The 21,875-nt window shown below is 40.2% G+C and overlaps 1 long non-coding RNA gene across 1 annotated transcript; it reads right to left on the bottom strand.

Annotated features, from left to right (window-relative positions):
* Window positions 1-12,839: 12,839 nt before the first annotated feature.
* Window positions 12,840-20,394, bottom strand: LOC109972041 (uncharacterized). The gene is made up of 3 exons (XR_002276633.1): window positions 19,936-20,394; window positions 14,397-14,507; window positions 12,840-14,209 (listed from the first exon to the last, which is right to left on the bottom strand). It is a non-coding gene; the product is annotated as an uncharacterized LOC109972041 (long non-coding RNA).
* Between the last annotated feature and the right edge of the window lie 1,481 nt (window positions 20,395-21,875).

The raw sequence follows: 21,875 nt of genomic DNA, 5'->3' as shown, positions 1-21,875 counted from the left end.
CCCCCGGTCTCTCTCTCTCTCTGTCTCTCTCCATCCAATCACAGGGACGGTCGAGCAGCTTCCGGATGGAGCGACACAGTTCCTGCTCTCTAATTACGCCATGATACAATGTAATATTCCTCCTGCAAATATTCCCACATAAATTCAGTTTACAAGCCATTAAAGCTACTGCGGCTGAGCTCCTTTACGTCACAGTTTCCCAGTACAATACAGCACGATGCCGGTTTTACAGCCAAATGTGCCAAGTCCCCCCGGTTGAACCTGGTAGGCATTAACGCAACATAATGTCTCACAAATTAAAGTATTGCTGGGGCTACCACCATGCCGTCAGATAAATGTGCTCTATTAGGAGGCCCCACGCTGCGCGCACAACAATTGATTGCTTGTTGGTGTTTTCATGTGGCGTCCGTGAGCGCGCAGGGTGATGGATGAGAGGCCGCCATCTCAAGTTGCTGTTAGTCGATGGCTGTTGGTGAGTTTCTTTCCTTTCTCTAATAGGAGCTGGTCAGTCCACACACACCTTGTATCTACTGGAGTAGCAGGAGGCAGAGAGGGAGGCAGAGCAGAGGGGGCTGATGGGAGCTGTACCCGGGCCAGTCAGATCGGATGTGATTGTAGAGTCAGTAAGCCGTTAACTGCACTTACGTTCATAGGACTTCATGTTCAGTTGCTGCGTGTGTGTCAGATTTTGGTTTTGTTGTGTTGTTATCTGACAGTTCAAATCTATTTTTCCCTGTGTTCTGGTTCCAGTATGAGCTGGCAGTACCAAAAAGACACCCATGAACAGACTAACAACAGCAAAACGTGTCATATTTGTTTTTATGTACAGCACATGTCAGTTTATCCTGCAGTTTGATCCTGTGCAACTAAATAACAATTACTGTAAATGTGGCTGTCCTCAAATGCTGTGAAGTCAGAAGTTATAGCAAAGTTGTTGAATGAGAATAATATGATACCATGCTACAGAAAGGTCTTTTTTTTAATTGATATGAATGGCTGAAGCTTTTTAGTGCCACAGTACATCTGATCTGTGTCTGGTTTTAGGAGGCTGCAGAGTCCACAGTCATAAGCATGAACTCGGCATAACTGATCATTTTGTCCAAAACAGCTGAGCAGGCAGATATTCGGTGATGTGGCACAACACACTGGGATTCACCTTCCAGTACAGATCAACATTTAACATCTGAAATTTTTTTAAAAACTAAAACTACAATCTTTTTGCTTTGGGTGTGTATTTCTAACTGAACCTTATCTGCGATTCATTTATATCTTTCCCTGAATTTAACCACACAGTAGTTCACATGCATATAAACATTAGAAAGTAAAAATTTCAAAGGCTTTGAACAAAAATAAAACTTTAACACAGAATGTAAATTCAGACTTTAGCTGAATCACCCAGGGTCAACATTCTTCTCCAGTTGCTTCCAAAAACCTCCTCTGTCTAGTCTCCATACTGCACCTAGAAGATATGACCAATATGATCTTGTGATCTGCCATCACCTTGGCTAAAGTTTGGCTAAATTTAGGCAAGTGAAAGTATGGTCAAGGTTATGAATAGGCTGTGACTAGGAGATGCAATAGCATCCTTTGGTGTCAGTGTCACTGTGTTTGTGCCCCCAAACATCCACCCTGAGCACACTCCACCTACCTTAACTTATGAAAGAGGACAGTCATTGTTTACATGACTGCAAGAAAACATCCTGATGACTCATCAAGAAAATATTAGCATTTGCAGGTTTTACCATTTGTATGAAATGGCAGATAAGGACTGTTAAGTCAAAGTTGTGACCTTTAAGCTACAGGAAATTAGAAGGATCTGTGTTTTTACTTCCAATGTCACAATAAATACCTGCTTGAAACTCATTTTCCATTGACCACTGTTATTGCTGGCAAAATATTGTAATGTAGAAACAAAAACCCCTTTAATGACCTCCACTTTCATGTAATGCCCCTTAAAATTAACATATTAACAGATTAGGGAATTGGATACCTTCACTTTTACTGTTCAGTCAGACCAGCTGTAACATATTTCATATTGTGGTTTGAAACAGACTGAAATGATGCTTGTGCATGTTTTCTTTTTTAATGTCATAATGGTGTTGTTTTCATGATCAGATTACGGCATATTCTAGACTTCTGAAGTATCAGCATTGGTGGAAAAAGTCCTCAGATCCTTTATATATATATCTTATTATTGTATTATAATTACTGATGCATTATTGTGTACATCACATTTCATGGTGCAGCAGGTGAAGGGGGAGCTAGTTTTAATGAGCGTGTGCATTTAATTTGAAGTACTGCTGAGTAGCTTGTGAATTTTCTGCCATTGATCAATGAGGTCTTATAATTAAACTGTAGTTTTTGTATTAATCTGGTTCTAAAATGTAAGTAGTAACTAAAGTGATCAAATTAATGTGGTGCAGTAAAAAGTACAATATTTGCCTGTAAAATGTCAAAGTATGAAGTAACAGAAAATCAGAATACTCAAGTAAAGTACAGATACCTCAGAATTATACTTCCAACAACAACATCAACGTGTGTCACATATTGATGTTGTTTGTGAAAGTGTACAAATAATTATCAGGCCAGCACTAAGCCACAGTCTTCCCTCTGTGTTTCTTGGCTCATCACAGTCATGTAATCTGAAGGCTGATGCTGAGTCCAGGTGAGAGCCAGCCAGGTCTCTGTGAGGATATTGCTCCATTAATTGATGTTTAGCTCGATCAGTCTCATAGGTGGTGATTGCAGGTGCTGAAATGATGAGAATGCCCTCCCTTTGTTCTGTGCCATTACTCGCTACCACCACCACCCGTCCTCTCTAACCCTTCGCCTACCCCTCTGCTCTGTGGTAAATACAAATGTAGGAAAACTCTGACCTCTGGTATCTGATCATCATTAGGCACATATCTATTAAACTTTCAATGAGATTTTAAGGAAAGGTGCCTTTTCATGCATTTTATTCTTTAACAGCCACATTTCTTATTTAAATCACTTGCTTTATTGTACTTATTAGCTTTCCAATGTGAGTTCACACACAGGAAGGTTCATGTCAGGTTACAATCATGAGTAAATCCAATTTTGCAACAGCACTATTCTAAACACATCGGTTGTACAGATTAAAAGATTTACAACACTGGAGAAAAGGATCCTGGGAAAACTGAAAAAAGGGGGTGCATATGATGTGTAGCTGGCTGTAGGTTTTCTACAGGCTGCTAGATGCTGAGTCTCCCACTGTAAACACGGTGTTTTATCTGGAGAAGCCAGCAGACAAGAGGAGGCCTGGCTGCAAAGCCAGCCAAGGCGGCTAATTACATTTTCCATCTCGACAAGAATGGAAGATCCCTTCCTATGTTATTAATCATAATGAGGGGAATATAATAAGCTACCATACATCATGCTGTTGACAGTCGTAGTTTGCCATTTGCAAGCCCAAGCATTCTTCTTCTTTTAATGGCTGTAAACTGAATTAATGGACACTGAGTTCGATGCCCATAATCAATTGTGGATGAGATGTAAGGCCTTTTAGCCTCACCCTCCAAGATTTTGGATGAATATCAAGAATGATTCTGTTCCGGAAATTGCTGTAGGTGTTTGTATGTGTTGTGCATACATTAGTGTGTGCATTTGAAACTGCTTCTCCAAAGACACAAATGTGTTGTAATTGTTTTGCACTGACTAAAACAGTTTGGGGGAAATACCACAATACCCAGACACCTTAAAAAAAATCATATCGCACACATATGCAGAGCTGCTCATCATTCTGATGATGTATGTTCATACCAAGAAAATGTTCACAGTGAAGATACATACGGTTTATTGTTTTTGTTTTCATATAATTTTCCTAAAATATTAGTTGAACATAGAGCAGCTAGCAGCTAACGAGCCACATACTTGTTTTCAGGAGTTGGTGGAGACAAAAACAGAGCTAAAAGGAGAAAGAATATTGGACTTATATTCATCAGGTGGCCAGAAACGGGACTCGAGTGGGGTGATAATGTTGATCGGTGTCTACTGGATGTGTAAGTAAGCAACGGACTGTTGGCATGTTTACATATTACATGTTAACCAAAGCTTCTCAGCAAGAAAGCAGATACAAGTATTTCCCATAAAGTCTACATATGCCCTTAACTTTAATTGTTTATTTAGTGATACATAATGTTACAATGAAATACAAACGACTTGAAGCCAAGATTTCAGGAGCTTTAAGAAACATGGTAGTCAGTGCGACTACTGCGTAGTACTGTTAAAATATAGAAAAGGTCCGGCTGTGTCCACCTCCCAGACGCCACATACTCTCTTTCTTCTCTGCACTTTGTGACTGCTGACTGTGTTGCTTCTAAATGTTCAAGTCACTATTGCAAATTAGTTTCAGGCTGATTTGTTTTGTAGGAGATCTCTGTGTGCATGCATGCAGGGTTGTTGACTTGTGTCTGCAACTGTGTTTTTGTCTTAGATCAGATGTTGGAAGTGACAGTAAAGTGCAGGCAACAAGCCATATATCTTCTTCTGTTGTCAACCATGACATTTCTGAATCAACAAGGGGAAGCCGATTCTATCACTGTGTTCAATAACGGCACAAAAAATGAAAAGATCCTGAAAGTAGCTATACCTTCTGAACGGCTATCTGGTGAGAGAAACAGTACTGCAATGCAATTTAGCATGACTGAGCTCCCAGCCCTCAGGCTTCTACTTCAAAAGAGGAAAATCTCAAAAACTAACAAATAGGAAATAAAGGCATTTCTCCTCTTAATTCCCTTCACCTCAAGGGTGAAAGACACAGGTTAAAGACTTCTCAGCCATATACAAGCGAGATAAGGTCCAAGTCAGTCTGGTCAGTATTTCGATAACTTCATCAATCCTAGAAAATGCAATCAGATACAGTCCAACTCTAAGCTGCTGTTGCCCTCCGGGAGGCTGATGGAGCCATTCATTTTGGCGAAGCGGGCACACAATCTCCCTTTTGTAATTAAGAGCGCCCAAATAAACTATGTGTGTTACCCCTGAAGTGGAACAGTTAGAAACAAATAAAAGGCTAATGAAGAAATGATTACTCTTACAGAGAGAGCGAAGAGAAGGAATCTTAAGGCAGTGAGCTGTTTGCATGCTGCAGCTCAGACTGGCTCTGCTCAGCTGAAAACGAATAAGGATGGTTGTGTGGAGGCACAAATGCACACATTAGGGCCTTAGTTAGGAGCCTACTGAACTGAAATCAAATGAAAAGATGAGTGAATTTTTGGGCTGACATGTTTGCCAGTGCCTTCCAAAACAACACTGGGTAATGATTCCCGATTGAGCATTTGCATTGTTCAGCTAAGCTGAATGGGGACGTCCACTGATCTTACACATCAAACACAACTCAGGTTGTGGTAGTTTGTCTTCTGTAAATGTGAAGAAGTTCTGTCTGAAAAAATAACCAAAATGATGTCATCAAGGTAAACTTTGAGGGCATCAAATTTATAACAGAGAATTTGTGGTACTCAGTAGACGTCTGTGGGCCCATGTGGTGAATTCAGGCGGAGTCTGCTAGAGTCTGTTTATCTAGCTGCATTATGGGAGATTTAGGATCCACTGCTTCTCCAGCAAGGTAATCAGGATACCATGGCTTCTGCAAGAAGACTGAATGCTTTCGACCATCCGGCCTTCATCAGTGTCACCGTACAACTGCTTCTTTAAACATTACACACAGGTGAAACCTCTTGAGTTAATTAGCCTGCACCTGGTTGAGTAATAATGGATGAAACAACCTGAGTTTTTACAACACAGGTAAAAGTGACAATATATTAAAGACAAATAGCAGGCTTTCTAGTTCAACGGCATCAACAAAGCACTGATGTGATACTTTTGTTATTTCTTTGTCTCACACATTCCCAGCAAAAATCATCTGCCTGGTCAAAAGGACCTAAAACTGATTGTTGGTACGGCACCGAATATGTTCACTGTTTTGTGTGCATGCCCAGCTGTTCACACACCCTCCTCTTAATCAGTTTCTGCATCGACTAAACTGTGATCACAGGATACATATCAGCTTGTGCCTCTGTGTGCTAGGACAGAGATGGGAAAGAAGTCCTTCTTCTTCTATGCCCCAAATACTTGAAACGATTTGCAGAGAGAAGTTAAATTGGACTAATTGGTATCATTAACCAAAAATGGTAAACTCCTTGACATCTGTCTCATTTGCCACGTCTCTGCAATTCTTAAACTAGCGGGGTATTTGAAATTATTTGAAGTGACTGCCTTGTGTGTAATGTAATGTTATGATGTAGTTTGTTTTATTTAACTGTTTGTGATTGTAAACCCCATCATTTTAGCCAGGTTGTTGGGTAAAGACGTTTGAAATCTCAGTGGGATTTCTTGGTATAATAAAGGTTAAATAAATAAACCCAGATATAGTTGAAAACCAGACATTAGACTACTGAATAACAAAGTCTGTTGTCAAAGGTCAAGAATGAACTCGATAAGTCAACATTATCAGTCTACTTTTAGATGAATCTTATTATCATATGATAAAATTATGTTATCATTTTATAGAATTGTCTGGTGTAAATCCAATATTGTGAGCAAAAAGTAAACCAGAAAGTAATTGAATTGGTTTTTGAACATGCATGACAGTTAAACACTGTTCGAGGCATGGAAGGTACATTTGATCATTTTCTATGTTGTTTCAGGTACACTATATTATCACTGCATGATACTGACATTCAAAACATTTCTGTCATGAATGCAGGAACTTAACCTGTAGATTTTTCATTGTGTTGTTGCTAAAGGATCTAAGTGCTTCTTCAACCACTGTCTGCTCATGGACTTGTGAATCACTCAAACACGCTAAGCGTCCAGAAGCTTCCCATAATTAAAATGTTTCTCGGCATCTCTGATACCCTATATTTCTGTGAGTGTGGGCCCTTTATTGCGTGTTTACTTTTCTTGGCAGATAACTGACAGCAGATCAAGACGCTGAGCCATTTGTGATGAAAGGTTTTGACTGCAGAGATGAAAGTTTGTGAATTCCAAAGTACAACTATGTCTCCTGTTACAAAGCGAGGTCAATCCACTTGTGGTACCACAGATGGATGGAAACACACAGACACAGCAGACACGTCAGCGATCTCATGATTTCAGCTGTCTCGTCATGTCGCCCTCATTCAAGAATCCATTCTTTGGACAAGGCCTGAGAGGAATTTATTAATGCATCATCAAAAACTTGATCACCTGTGGAAAGTGTGGCTCATACCTCTGTGCAGAGTTGCTGCAGAGGCTTGTTGGGACTTCTGGTGTATTAGCGCTTATCAGAAATGTGATCTTCTACATCTGCAATTTTCCACAGCAGCCAAATTCCTGGCTACTGTATCTAAGGGGATTGTTTTGTTCCACTGGAAAGCTAATCTTACCCTCCGTTGACTGTCCACCCATAAAAGTGTCCAGATTGAAATATCCGGGTTAAGAAGGAATAAAGTGGCTGCCATTTTCAGCAGCTTGTGTGAAATGTCTTTGTTGTCTGCAGCACGACCCTCCAGCAGAAGGAAAATGCATTAGTCCCGATGGATTTAGCCCCCAGGAAACCAGATATGCTGCTTTTATTAAGAAGGACACAAGCTAATTTATGTCAGAGCTTAAAATGAGCCTGTTCTTATGTTAATCATGAAGCAGGTGTTCTAGGGTTTAACCTCAGAACAACAATTGGCTCTATCTCAAGGTTGTGTCTGCATCAAAATGTTTTCATTTCTAAAGATTATTAGTGGTTGTAAGGTTAATATCAGTCAAAGTAATGACATTTTAGTGGAACAAACTCCCAAGGATTTTTAGAAAAACAAATTCAAGAACAAGCAGGCACAGGTTTTCACCATTTACATGAGTTACCTAACAGGCTTGTAGAAAGTAACCATACACAAACATTACAGAGCAGCAGAGCCAGAGTAGGAGCTTGACACTGCTGAACTTTGCAAAACTTGTCCGAGCACGCATGCACAGGGCCTCCTAGTTTTGATGCATTCCCATCTGCCATTGTCTTGCAAAAGCAGAAACCTGAAGATCAGAGTTTGGAATGAACAGCAGCCCAACATCTCCCTCCCTCTCCCCCACTCACAGCCAGTGAGCGACACACTGACTGATGGAATGAACACTTCAACTTAGGTAGAAAAGAGGTGTCTGGACAGCATCTCTTGCTTGGATCCTCTGAACTCTCAAGCCTCTTGAAACGTTTTGTCGCCATGCTGTCCAGGCTGTGCCATTTTCATTCCAGTGCAGCCGCTCTGCTCTTCCACCTGTCATCTATGCACTGAGCTCCCTGCAGCCGACATGCTCACGGCTCCTGAACGTGAGGGGAGTCACGACACCACCAGTACACAAGTGGTGTATTGACATAGCCACATACTGTATTTACTGTAGCTCTCATTATGTTCCTTTGCTGATGGAGCACTCATTACTCTTTTACAATTAAAACAAATCTTTGTGCAAAGCTATACAAAATGTTTGCATTGTGTTAAATGCTGTACTGTACAAGTTATGACACAACTCCCTGCCCTTACACTTTATGTTAATCATAAGAATCATACATGTAAGTAAATTACACAGAGGGGGGCGTTTTTTCTGCAGAGCGTCAGTACATTTCACAGATAATAATTCAATGGCATGGACACAATGTCTTGACTTTGCTCGATGTGTAAATTACCATTAACAAATTGTGAAGCGCAGTATGATAGTATGATTCTCTCCATGAACTAACAAAGACGTGTTCAAGCAGGTGAGCAATGGAAACGCAACTGAATGACACCAGTGCTCTTTGATGCACTAGAAAGCCTGCTATTTGTCTTTACATGGATTTTAATATATTGTCACTTTTACCTGTGTTGTAAAAACTTTAACCAGGTGCAGGCTAATTAACTCAAGAGGTTTCACCTGTGTGCAACGTTTAAAGAAGCAGTTGTACGGTGACACTGATAAAGGCCGGATGGTTGAAAGAATTCAGTCTTCTTGCAGAATAAAGTGATTTCTTGTCACTGAGTGTGATCCTAATTTAAGGTCTCCAAACCAACAGAATGCAAAATGTGTGTAAGACAGAGTTTCATTCTGTGTTCTGTCTAAACTGAAAGTTTTGCCATGATATGCCACAGATTGTGGCCTTGTGGAGTTTCATGGGCAAAATACACTAATCTCAAATGCTCTTCTGCATATGAGCAAACTATTAAACAAGAGCACCTTTGTACTTACTCCCACTGTTCATCTGAACATTGACATTCCTCACCCACTGTGTCTATATCTAGGGAAAGGTGCAGGTTGCTGGACACGGAGGTTTGGTATAATACAAAACATGCAGTAAAATATAAATATAAAAAAACAGTATCTGTTTTGTTCTTGTCATGCTACATTTTCCAGGTCAGGTCTTGTGGGCAGTCTGAGCCCTCATACACTGCTGAAGACAATTTGTATTTCACTCTTAAATTTCAATTGGTTTCATGCTGTTTTCTAAAGTGCCCATCCTTGATGCTATAATTACATTTGGGCAACAGGGTATACAATATTTCAATTAGTAAGAGTGGGGCTCGTTTCTCTGTTGCAGGCCCACTTTGTGATTCCGTCTGACATGGATGCAGAGCTGTCATGAAAAGGCTAACCAAGCAGGACACCCAGCTGGGTGTAATTTTACAGAAAAATATTGCCTAGTTGAAGTACTACAACAGCGAAATCTTCCTTGGTGCAAAACTTTACTAATGAAGAAACTGCATTACATGGCACTCTTATTCCAAATGTTCCATGTAGGAATAATTAGAAAAGGAATAAGCAAAAATTTAATGTCTGTCTCTCTGCAGGTGACAGAAAATTGTCTTTGCCATGGATCCTCAGTGAAAACACAACATATAAAAGAACAATTAGACATAAAACATCTGTTTAAACGCTCTCAGAATCACCACACAGCATGCAAACCTACAGGGGTGAAATATAAATTCAGAATCTCATAAGAGTATGTTCACATCATGAACAGGACAAGACTCAGTCATTAACATTAGCCTCAGTCAACAGGGAAATAAGTCTAAGCTGGTGCAGTTTTGCTGCTCTTATTCAGCATCGATATGAATCTCTTGGATATCACAGGATGTCTTCTTCACAGGGTGTGAGAACACCCTCAGCCACCATCACTGAACAGGTGATATATGAAGTTAAAGCATTGATGTCAGTCCATAATAATCCTGAGACAAAGCTGAGAGTGTTTGGAGAAACACAAATACTACCACCATGGTCCTGCCTTCAATAAGATTCATTCATTCATCAGCCTATCTCTGATCTTCTGCTCAAGTTGCATTGCCCTCACCTCGACAGATGCTGAGGGGGGATCGGGTTAATGGCCACCGACAGTAAAGATGGTACTACTGAGGAACCCTTTCATCTTTGTTGATAAGGCAGAGGATGCTTGCACTGCTCTCTCTTTGGGTTTTTTTTTATCAGTGACAATGTTACAGCTGTGTGAAGGAACATGAAGGATTATGAAACACCACCACAAACATCAGTGAAATGTCTTTGTGGAAAGGTTATCAAATGGTTAAAAGTGCAGTTATGTATAAGCTAATTTAACAAATGCATTAATTATGGCAGGACTGTTGCAATGGATTGCATGTCAGCTATTCTTTTTATCATTTTTTATAAAAAGTCAGTTCCCCTTTGAATCTCCATGTTACCATCATCAAAAATATCACTAACTGGCTTTTTAATTTGTTCATACAGTATATACAGTATGTGGATGCACTAACATGATGTATTGGCTAGAGTAAAAATAATTTTGCTGATTATTTTAGCCTTGTGTTGGATGGATAAATAAAGTGGTGCCAGAAGGTTTATTGTTTTGAGAGTTATGACAACAAAATTCAAGTCTAAAGTACATTTCCATGTATTAGTTTGCTGTGATGTCTTACCTGACGCTCTCTGTTTTTAACAGTTGTTTATACTCCAGAGTGGTTAATCTGAACAATCTAGATGAGGGGGAAAGCAATACAAAAGGAGGAAGTACCCCTATGAGATGATCAAGTCAAGCAGCCAGCATCCTCCTGCTCTCACATCTCTAACCCCTGCAGATAGGGGCCAGAGGAAGGCCTGCTGAATTGCATATTAATGACTCACCTGAATCCTGCCATGTAATGTAGGAATGATGGTGGTTAATGGAGTGTGGAGGGTAGTTTCTCACTAAATGCCACCATTCATATGTTTCAAGCATCAGTGGCTTTGTTTCAGCTGTCAAAAATGAAATGCTTAATTGAAAAACGCTCCAGTCTGGAGCAACATGACGATGGACAGTCATCCACACGGTGCTTCAAGTGTTTTCATTCCTGTACAATAAGAGTCCACAGCACTGAAGAGGAAAGTCTGGGATGCTATGGTTAAACTGATCATAACAGTTCTGTCTTGAGCAATTCTGAGCAACAAATGTCTGATCTGAAACAGCTTAAGTGTTATTTTACCTTCACAATCAGCAACAAGCAGCAATCGTTCTTAGTTTTCCCAGAGCACCAAAAGATTTACCAAGAATGTGACAACAGTGACATAAAATGCATTAAGCTGATTTAATCCTTTTAGTCATTATAAGATACTAAGACTAAAAGTGTCTGCTACAAGTCTAAACTGCAAACTGTGACCATTTTCCACTCTGGCTCCTGAATGGTGAAGAATAAAATGGCAGCTCCCTGATCATATGAACGTCAAGCAGGCTGTTGCTAAAAGTAAGAATGCATCGTCAGCACAGCATTCCTCAATAAATAAATAAAGGAAAATATATAAGAAAGCAAACAGGATTGTGTTCATCCATACTGTTTATATTGTATTTTCTGTTTGTCAGCTGTTGCTATAAAAAACATGGACTTTCATTTAAAAAGTTTAACACACTGTAGTTGAATGCATCAGTGAGTGAATGCCTTTTGTCCGTCCTCAGCACAAAGGACAGTACAAAATACATCCACCAAAAAGCCAAGCATGAAAAAACAGAGATCTGCACAGCGCTCAACCAAAACTGCCTGTGTTTCAAAGAAAACAAGGTTTAAACTGCTTTAAACCCTGGAAATGTCAGTGTGGCGGCCCTGGTGCCTGGCATTGGTGCTGTGTGTGTGTGTAGCAGGTTGCAGTGTCCATGAGGTGGCTGACTGATGATTGGGAGCACCTGGCCAGTGCCTACAGGTGGTTTAGTGTTTCCACACCCTGCACCACGTTGTCTGTTTTGTTGGTGATTGTTCGAGTTAACTTTTTTAAAAATTGTTTCACACCTACTACATGCACCTCACACATGCTCATGCATTCATTGATTTCTTGCACCACTGATGACATCTACACCTCATTCTTTCCTTTTTATTTAGTTTAATAAACTCCAGTAATATGTTTTTACTCCAGTAGTGCATCTCTCTTTGTCATAATACCTCAAATAAAACTAAAATGACTTATCCTGTTTTTGTATATTCTGTAATAAAAAAAAAAAAATACAAGATTTTATCTGGGAAAACAATAATGACTTTCTTGTTTACTTGCAATGGGAAGGAAGGTTCACATAAACCTGTGTGACACATGATTGTTTTCAGTGCAAACAAATCCCCATAACACTCTAAGTAAAAGCAGGCATCTCCTCCCTCAGCTGACTTCCTGCTCCCATCACTCAACACCCCATCTCCACTAACTGAAACAGCAGCCAACTAACTTTTTGTCAGTGTCAGCAACATGAACCTCAATTGCATCCAATCAGCTTAATTCACACTCGGCTGTGGTGGTGGACTCCTGCTGATAGTGGCTCTTGTTTAAAATTAACTTTAAATCTCTGCCCTTCCTCCTTTTCTACTCTGCTCTCCTCCTTAAACCCCGGAGCTCTGCTACTCAAGAGATGCACTGCAAGAAATGTGTATGTATGACTATACCTCCTTTATTTTCACAGTTAATCTTCAGCCATTTTCCATAAATGATAGGTTACATATTCAAAGCATATTTCTAATTTTTTGCAGTGTGTTCAATGCTGTACAGTTGCTGCATAAGCAGGCAGATCCTCTAATGAACCAGTGGGTATCAGCAGATGTGGGCCTATAACTTAATTTCCCCCCTCAGCTATAGAGCAGATTCTATGGCTTGTAAATGGTCTTGATGGATGAGCACTACAGTTCATCATATCCCCACCACCATCAGCACCAACCCCAAGCATCCAGCATCCTTCAGCTCTGTCTCTACTGTCCCAGAATAATCATGAAACTGCACATCTGAAATGTGTATAATGATCTTTGTTAGGCCCAGTGTGTCTGATGTCAAACCACATGTTGCTTTTCTTGAAAAAGAAATATTTGTGTTTGTTGCAGTTTGATTGTTTTCATTCTTCAGCACACGTATAAAGGAAGAGGAAATCATGTTTAGTATCATATTTACTGGCTTGTGTGTTGAGCAGGGAGTTGGTCTTGATGGTTTACAAAATCACAGAAACAGATCCAACTGTGTTATACAGGTTAAGGCCTCAGACAAAACTAGTAAGAGGACCTTGTGTTGGCTTTGTTTTGTCAAACTGCATTTTCCAAAGTTAAATATGACACCAAGGCAGCACAAATAAGAAGTATTTAAAGGTGCAGTGTGTAAGATTTAGTGACATCTAGTGGTGAGGCTGCAGATTGCAACCTTCAGCAAAGCTCTCATACATCGTGATATACAGTACAGCTGTTTCGTAGCATTTACTGTAAATGTAGGACAAACTGTGCTCTCGGAAAACAAGTGCAGCTGACTTGACCAAGCAAAACCTAATGGCGGCTCACTTAACAGCAGTGGGTTATCCAGCACTGGCCATGTTCTAGCTAAAGCTATCAAATAACAACTTGAATTTAAGTTAACTTTACTTGTTAGGCTAACTTACTGGTCCAACAGAAAACAGGCAACATCTGGAAACATTTGTACCTCATCAAGGATTTCCATCTGGGAAAGGCCACACCAGTGTTTATCCACATCTTGTGCTGCTGCCTGTCCTATTTCTTTGTGCCTTTGTGTCTTTGATGGCAGGAATTCACACTGTCTTCTTTCTTCTCATGTTAAAGTATAACTACGATCCTCAATTTCTTCAAATTACAGTTCTTAAACTCACCACCGTGCTTCCTCTTGTTTCTAGTGTTACTTCTTCTACATCTTCCAAACGTCTCCAAATTCAAGCTGTTACTTGAATGTGAAAATGCAAAATTCATGCTCTAGAGACAGACTGTGGTTTGTCCATTATGGGCTCCTGTTAAAGTTACAACACACACACAAAAAAAAACATGGCAGCTCAACATGGCAGCCTCCATGATAGGAGACCTGCTCCTATGCAGTTATAAAAGGCTCATTCTAAGCAAAAGAAAATATGAAGAAGAAGAAAGAAAATGCATATTATAGCTAATTTCTGCTAATAAATCCTTCTAAATCTTACATACTGCATGTTTAAGGTGATATGGATGAAATCCTGTCAGCTGCTGCGCTTGCATGTAGTTAGAGCCACACTGCATGGTTTTGTTGAAAGGTCCAGTTGAAGGTAGTAAGTGGACCTTAAGTTGGAAACAAAGATAAAGAATTGATTAGTCAAATCACAGCATCTGTGCAGTGAGTACCCCAGTCACTTCTTCCTGTTTTGTGTTTTGGTTCCAGCCTTAATTCTCCACTTAATCCACAGAGACATAACATGGATTGGATAAATATGGTTGTTTCAGAGAGATGTGCCAGATTTGCAGTTCTCTTTAGTCTGTTAGATCATTGTTTTGGATTTATGGCCTGAAGCTTCACTGTACTGTTGTATTTAGTCTCTGTCTCATCAAACTTGCTGCAATGTGCAGCTGTTGTCGAACCCATTCTACATTACCTGCCCTCACTAAATGGCAAACAAAGTTAGCAACTAGCTTATGACTGTAGTGGAGCACTTAAATCTCTCTCCATCTCTACTGTGTGCATTAAAAAATGCCTTCTGTTATACTGATATTTTACAAGTTAATCCTTAAACAGATAAAATCAGTCAAATTTGAAATTTAACACAACAGCCTGCAGTGTGAACATAGCCTAAGAGGTGGCAGAGAAACCAACTAAGCACACAAACTCAACATACACAACAACCCAAACATACACACACACACAATATCTTCTCAACATATCCTCTGTCCCTCTCAAGGGCAGGGAGCTGTGGTTGCTGCTGGAGGGCCGAGGGGAGCATGTGGCGAGGCGTCCATATGGGGTAACCTGAGTAAATGCCGGGTAAGGCCACCATGCGTTGGTGCACTCTGTTGACTGTTTCAACAGACATGTTTTCCCAAAGCAAGAAAAAAGTACACTAAGAGGGATGCCTTAAGTCACGGCTCAGTTCACCGAGCTATCTCACTGTAGGAACCCAATCTGCCTCAGCTTCTTGCAGCCGCACCTCACGAACCTGCTCTCCTGCTGCGGATTTTAACCATAATTGCAAGTGTTACATTACGAAATAAATTATGTTTAAAGTGTACAAATTTGCATAATTCTCTTGCTTTACTAAAATCTATTACAGAGCTGCTACAGGCTTCTATAAGGCTTCTAAATGTAGTTTGGGCTGTCTCTGTTTTTATTTTTTCCTCCCTTCAATTCACCTGTGGATGCAGTTGCAATCAAAAATGCTAATTACCCCTGTGGCTTAATCAACATTAGAATAATTACTCCATTAGAATACCAGCAAGCTGTGATGATTGTAGGATGGAAAAGCCTCGTAAAACATGTTCCTTTTATTTGATTAACATCAGGATACAAAGATAGCTCCCCCACCAACAAAACAGCTGATGGATTAAGACTGAAAGAAATTCTGCAGCTGTAACGAGAGCAAAGCAAAGTCTGAGCTCCTGCAGTGTGAAACAACAAAAAACAGGCTTAATGTGGTTGTTACGTTCTCTCCCACTTGTGCTCCTCAGATCTGTGTTCACTTTCCCAATTGGCAAGTTTGAGACATCAGTGTTTTAGTTCCGAATGTTGAACCTGCAATCAGTGTATCTGTTGCAGTCCACAAGTTTTAAACAGACACAAACCCCTGTTACAATCAGGAAGACTCCGACGACTAAAATGTTCAGCAGCTAGCTAACAAGAAACTTGAATTTATTTTACATTTATATTTTGAAGGTTGGATTTTCATTGTTGTCATCAGAGTAACTCTGTGATACCACTAACAGCATTAATGAGTACTAAATAAGTATTCTTAACTTTGTTGACATGTAATAGTGTTATGATAAAGTCTAAAAAACAACAATCAGTTTTGTTGTTTTGTAATGTCCGATTGTGCATGGTTTCATGATCTTTCCAGCCTCAGCCCAACGATTCCTCCAACCTATGAGATTTGGGAGTCATACTTAGCTTCTTCTCCGAAGGTTTTGACATAAGTATGAAAGAATCAGTTGTTCATCTTTTGAACTAATACTTACATTATTTATTTATTGCTAAATACTCAAACTGGCAGTTGTCTAATATTGTCTACTGGAAAATAAACAGGACTCTTACTCCCCAAACCAAGGTGCCTGAAGTAGTTCCTCCTACTATGACTTTGGAGACAGAACCTTTTAGCTAAAAATGTTATCTTGTCATATTGCAGCTTCATGGGAGTAACTTTTTGAGAAAAAAAAAAAAGGAGATAGAAGAACCTTGTAAGTTCACTTTCTGTAAAAACATTCACAATGTGTTTCAGTTCAACAAAAAGAAACAATTACCCCCAGCTTACAACACTAATGAGTGCTTCTCAGTTGTGCAAAACAATTGATTTCCAGTTGAATGAGACCTGGGTGGAGCCACTCAGATTATCATCAATATTTAAGTGTGCTGTGAATAAGTGGTATTTAAAGACTGTTTTGCTGACGTTTTGACCTTAAGTGTCTCATTCTGGAGATGAGGAGGGGAGCGTTTTGGGGGAAAGCCGGGTCAATATTAAGACACACAAGTCAATTAATGCTGCAAAGTGTTTTTTCTCCTCTTTCTCTGGTCTTCCTGAGTGACAGACTGAACTCTAAACACCATCTGCTAAAAAGTCTCACTAAACTTGACCCCGTCACCCTGAAGGGTTGGCTGACCTCTGCCACCAGATCGTGCTTGCCGGGCCATCCAGAAAACAGAGGCCTGACATGACACGAGGATTGGAAGATTTCTCACGTCTCAGCCTGGAGAATCATAACCTGCATTCAGCAGCGACAGAACAAAGGCTGGAATACAGCGGGTGAAAGGGGACGACCATAAATCTGCCAGAAAAATCCACAAGTGCTCTGGCTTTGCTGCTATTTAAGGTGACGGGCATGAGTGCTAGACAGCACGTTACCTCGAACGCATTCCACACAGGCGTCTGAGTTAGGTGCACTTTCACTGAGCCACAGAAAGCATTGTTGATTATGCAGGATCTGTTTTTCATCTTTTCTCACAGTTTGAGCCGATGTCTGAGACACCCAGAGGGTGCAGACCAGCTTTTAATTATACAGGGAAATGTTTTGTTTCGTTTTTTTTATTTAAAACAGGAAAATAATTTATTGTGTCTTCGATATTGTTTTAGAAAAGGCAAAGATGACAGGATACTCATTAAATGTAGAAATATTTGCATTTTTCTCCTCTGGGGGAGCTGTGGGCCTGCAGCTTTGTTACAGTTGTTTTTATTACTTCTGTTGATGAAAAATGAGGGTTAAGATGCATCTCACACCATAATGTTTGTTTCTTGTGTTTTGTCCTCATGAACTTTAAATAAAGTTTGTAAAAACATTAGCCTTCTTGAAGTTTCTAGTACCAAAAAAGAGGAATGTTGTTGTTTTACAAAGTAACTACACATCATAAAATGTCTTATCAGATTTAATAGGTCCTGACCTTTGTGGGACATTTTGTACTTCAGGACCAGAAATATTTCACTAACAAATATATAGCACCAACTTTTTTAAAGAGTAGGCAACAAACTTGAAAGTACACTCTACTAAGACACTAGATGTCTAAAAACCTACACATCATCAGATGCATGTTTGCCGTGTACGTTTGACTGCTGTTAGAGCTCTACTGCAGCTCTGTTGCAGACGGGTGGGGCTCTATCCAGCCAAAACACTGGGACCCTCATTATTCTTTGCTGGGCAATGGATAAACATGTTGCTGCTATTGATCGCTGCTGGTATTTTAAGTTTTGGGTGATGGAAGCTCTATCAGGTTTCCAGGCACAACCGTTCAGTCTGCCTGCTAACTGCCCCATCTTTAGAGCCCCCTTATGTTCCAGGGGTGGGGCAGGAGTGGGGTTTAGCAAATGAACTCTAACTCCTCAGAGAATAAAGATCACAAAGTTGATTTAGAAATATGCTGCATCACAGCACGTCATTATCAGTCTAGGAGTGTTGTTGTTCATTTTTTGGCAAATCCTACAGTATCACAAAACTTAATGGACAAAAACCTTAATTTTTTTACATTTTCTCCATACACGTTTACCACCTAGTATGAACAATTGGTGTTTTTTTTTCAAAGATTATGAAGATTATCCTTTTTGTGTAAACTGTTGTTGAATATTTGAATGCTTTAGACGAAGTCCTGCATTATGTCCCACCCTGACATCCTACAATTACAATCAAGACAATGGGAAGAATAGATGTACTGGCTAATTTGAACCCGGCATATCAGCCATCATTATCACAGTAAGACTCACAGACTCTGGCAGCAGGACTGATTAAAGATGTTATTTGAGAAATTGCTCATTTGGCAAATGCTTATATTGTCTGAAACCTACATCCTCATTTTCATCGATGCGTTTCAGGGGATTTGTTTTTTAATTTAAAGAGACACAAAATAAATAAATAAAAAGCAGACATATAGTGGGACACATAATCATTGACACATTACCAGTAACAGTACAGTTGAGCCTCACATCCAACCTTGATAGACACATTCCTCAAAACAAAAACACACGACTCACAAGGGAAATAAGCAAAAGCGAGTCTAATGATGGAAACAACTTAATGTGGCAGCACCATCGCCCAGACTCCTCCCCTACAGCATGGTTTGGCATTGTGTTTGTGCGTAATGTCCATCTGGGACAGGCAAGCTAATTTACCGTGGCCGAGAACAACACCACACAGCCCTAATGATCGCCAAGCCGCCAAAGTTGGCCCCTATCTCAATCAAGCTCTGGTCCAGTCGCAAAGCAGGAGCAAATTAATTTGGAATCCAAAGCTGAAAAATGACCTTTCCCTGTGGTCACGAGTCAACCTGATAGGAAATATGTGGATAGCAAAGTGCCCTGACATTAATAAGACACTCTGTAGTTGTGAGGCTCAGTCTTTTTGTCTCATTCACACATGTACACAATTACATTCATATCCAACCTACAACTTGGGCCAAAACTCAAACTCCTTAAAACCCTAACTCTACTCCAAAGTATACAAACATGACAGAAACCAAGATGGCAGCCAGTAGTGAAATAAATCACTGTCATGTCAATTACGAGGATATTGATAGACAAACCTTGACTCCTCCAAAAGGAGCAATTTGCTAAGGTGATGTAACTGACTGTGTGAATAATGAACCCCTGTAATGGAGAGTTGGCTGGCAGTTGTGGTGTGTCTCCAAAAGTCTTCCCCAGAGTGACATCTTCCCCACCTTGTGCCACTGGTCTTCACAGTAATGCTATATCCACATCATAGAAGCTGATCCCATTGATTTAGCTCTTAGCTCCACCACCCCATATGAACAGTTATATTTTTGGGTGGGGACCATAGTCTAGGCATCTAAGTTACAGATCAATTATCCAGACCTTGGTAGCAGAGTTTAGGATGAGACATAGATCACAGGCAATATGGAGTCATTCAGAGCTGGGTATGTAAGGAGTTAATGTCAATGACATATCAATTTAATTCAATTAAAATTTGTATAGCTCCGAATCACAACAAAAGTCTACACCTTACTTTACAAACTAAGGTCTAGACCTTCTTATTATTATCATGGAGGAAAAACCCAACAAATCCTTACTATGGCTGCTGGTGTCTCTAGCTTCATGGTTCTGTCTATGGCATCGCCAGTTACCAGAGTTGTTCTCTCAGTGGGTGTGTCTCAGCGGGGAAAATTGAAACATGAACAGGCAGGTGATGCAATTGTTTCGGGCTATGACTCTTGCGAACTGTCCCCCAGCCGCCTGGCTGAGCTCCCGACTGCTCGGGAAGTGCTGGGGGGTGGCTAGCTAGCTTGGTCTGAGGCTAGGAGGCGCTACACCGGCTACATGGCCCTGGCTAGCTGGGCTGTTGTCCATGGTGCGGAGCTGCGTTTCTAATTCGGTGAGCCTCACCTCCAATGCTGCTAGCATCTGACATTTATTACAAGTACCATTATCGCTTAAGGAGGCAGAGGAATAACTAAAGATGTGATACTCCGATCAACAGAAAGAAGCAGAGGAATAGGGGGAAGCCATTGCTCTCAACTAAGCTACTAGCTTAGCTAGCTTGTAAGCTAGCCGACATAAAGTAGCAAGTTAAATTTGGTAATTAGCAAGAACTTCTCTAACAGAAGTGCTTAAGTAGTGCAGGCGTATGTTTTGACTCAAAAATTAGTTGATATTCAGATAAACATAGAAATTAGTGAGTCTAATCTGTAAACAATCTGGTAGCAAGCACAACACGGCACAGTAAACAGGAAGTGAGTGCAATTATCACAGTAACGGGAAACAGCAGTCACCTAGATGCTGTGAGAGGAGAAGAAGAGAAAAGAGACTGTCGTCTTCTTCTGTTGTTTAATGGTGGTTGGAGTGCGGAGCAGTGGGTAGAGCAGTCGTCACTTAACCTGTAGGTTGGGGGTTCGAATCTTGGTGCTTGCAGTCCACATGTCGAAGTGTCCTTGGGCAAAATACATTCAAATATATACATACATACAGTTTTTATTCCTGTTTTTACTCTGAACACAACTGCCAGAGAACAACATCAATTTTGGATGATTGTACACAACCCCAGATTACACTCTATGACAAACTATATTACTTCCAGTGCCAAATCTTGCATAATTCATAAAAGGTTTTTCAAAAGTCAGTGGTAAATTAATGGTGAAAAAAATATAGGACCTTTGCTTAAAACCCTCAGATTCCTGGTGGTTTGTAACATGAAAGCTGTATTTTTGCTGCTTACATCAAAAGGTGAAGCGGCCGCTGCTGTGATACATTTCCAGAGTTGTCCAGTCCTCTTTGGTTATTACAATCCATTGTGCTGTTTTGGAGTCTGATGGCATTAAAGGTTTTTGAGGGGGGGTTTTCCATATCTGGTTTGAGAGTCTAGGGACATAAAGGTTTGTATGCTGGACAGACTGTAAAGCTCCTATAGCCAAATTTGTGATTTGTTATACTGGGCTATATAAATAAAATTTGACTTGACTTGATGTTACTGGCTTTTCTTCCCACGATTTATGTCCAAAGCCAATGTTTGGTTCTACTGCAGCAACAAATGTGCCCAGCATGTGGCAAAGTGAAAAATAAGAGCATGGACATTCATAGTTGCCAAATGTCTGAACCAGTGGCTGCCAGAGTGAAGAGATGGCATCTTTTAACAGAGTGGGACAAAAAAAGAGCAAAAACCAGGGTTATTATAGGTTTGGCATTTTGAGATGGAGATGTCTAAAAACAGCCAAATGATTTGATTGAACATTAGCAGTAACCAGAGCATTCGACTGGATTGCCAAATGTTCTTATTAGTTAGCTAACACTAGCTTCAGACTGGAGGCTGCATTTTGTACCGTTCGCTGTACTGTAACCACACATCCATAGTTCACATCATAGCTTCAGAAAACAGGACAGGAGGGACAGAGCACCACAGAGTGGCTTATGATACAACCTTGTTTGGAGTCTAGTCCGACCCTCTAGGCTGAAAAGAAATTATGTAGAATGCCTTTAAGACTACAGTTGTCAAATAACCAGGAGTGAGATGAATAAA

This window comes from Monopterus albus, unplaced genomic scaffold, assembly GCF_001952655.1.
Source record: "Monopterus albus unplaced genomic scaffold, M_albus_1.0 scaffold244.1, whole genome shotgun sequence".
NCBI lineage: Eukaryota > Metazoa > Chordata > Actinopteri > Synbranchiformes > Synbranchidae > Monopterus > Monopterus albus.
Note: the sequence above shows the minus strand (reverse complement) of the source record. Positions and strands in the feature narration are given on the sequence as shown.